Source organism: Alligator sinensis, unplaced genomic scaffold (assembly GCF_000455745.1).
Source record: "Alligator sinensis unplaced genomic scaffold, ASM45574v1 scaffold1031_1, whole genome shotgun sequence".
NCBI lineage: Eukaryota > Metazoa > Chordata > Crocodylia > Alligatoridae > Alligator > Alligator sinensis.
The window spans coordinates 148,286-148,786 of NW_005842167.1; the positions used below are offsets into that span (position 1 = coordinate 148,286).

The following is a 501-nucleotide window of genomic DNA, read 5'->3' on the forward strand; positions in this document are numbered from 1 at the left end:
GATTTTGCTTCAGGAACGGGGCTTGCGATGACGGCGCGGGGGGGAGAACACCTGCTGTCCTATCCTCACCTGCATCCCATGGGTGGGACCACAAAGGGAGCCCTGGGCTGCTCCCAGTGCAATCGGTGGCTGTACGCCAAGCACCAGGAAAATGGGAGCCACCCGCACACCTAACAGAACCAGGGCGCTCCTGCGTATTCAATAGGCTGAGCCTAGCTCAAAGCCCCACCCATGCCTGAACAGGGACTTGAACCCTGGACCCTCAGATTAAAAGTCTGAAGCTCTGCCAACTGAGCTATCCAGGCCACACCCAAGCACCCGGCCTCCCTCTCTTCACCGCGGTTGCCACCCGCCCCGGCCCAGGCCCAACCAAACAAGCTCGGCCAGGCAACAACGACTCTTTCTGGCTCCTCTGGCACTCTCTTGCACAGCAGAGTGCATACTTTTCTCCTCCAGCTGGGTTCCAGCTCCTGGCACGAGCAGCCCCTGCCACATGGCCAC

The 501-nt window shown here is 60.7% G+C and overlaps 1 non-coding gene across 1 annotated transcript; it reads right to left on the reverse strand.

Moving 5' to 3' along the window:
- Positions 1–232: 232 nt before the first annotated feature.
- Positions 233–305, reverse strand: TRNAK-UUU. The gene has a single exon. It is a non-coding gene; the product is annotated as a tRNA-Lys (tRNA).
- Positions 306–501: the final 196 nt, after the last annotated feature.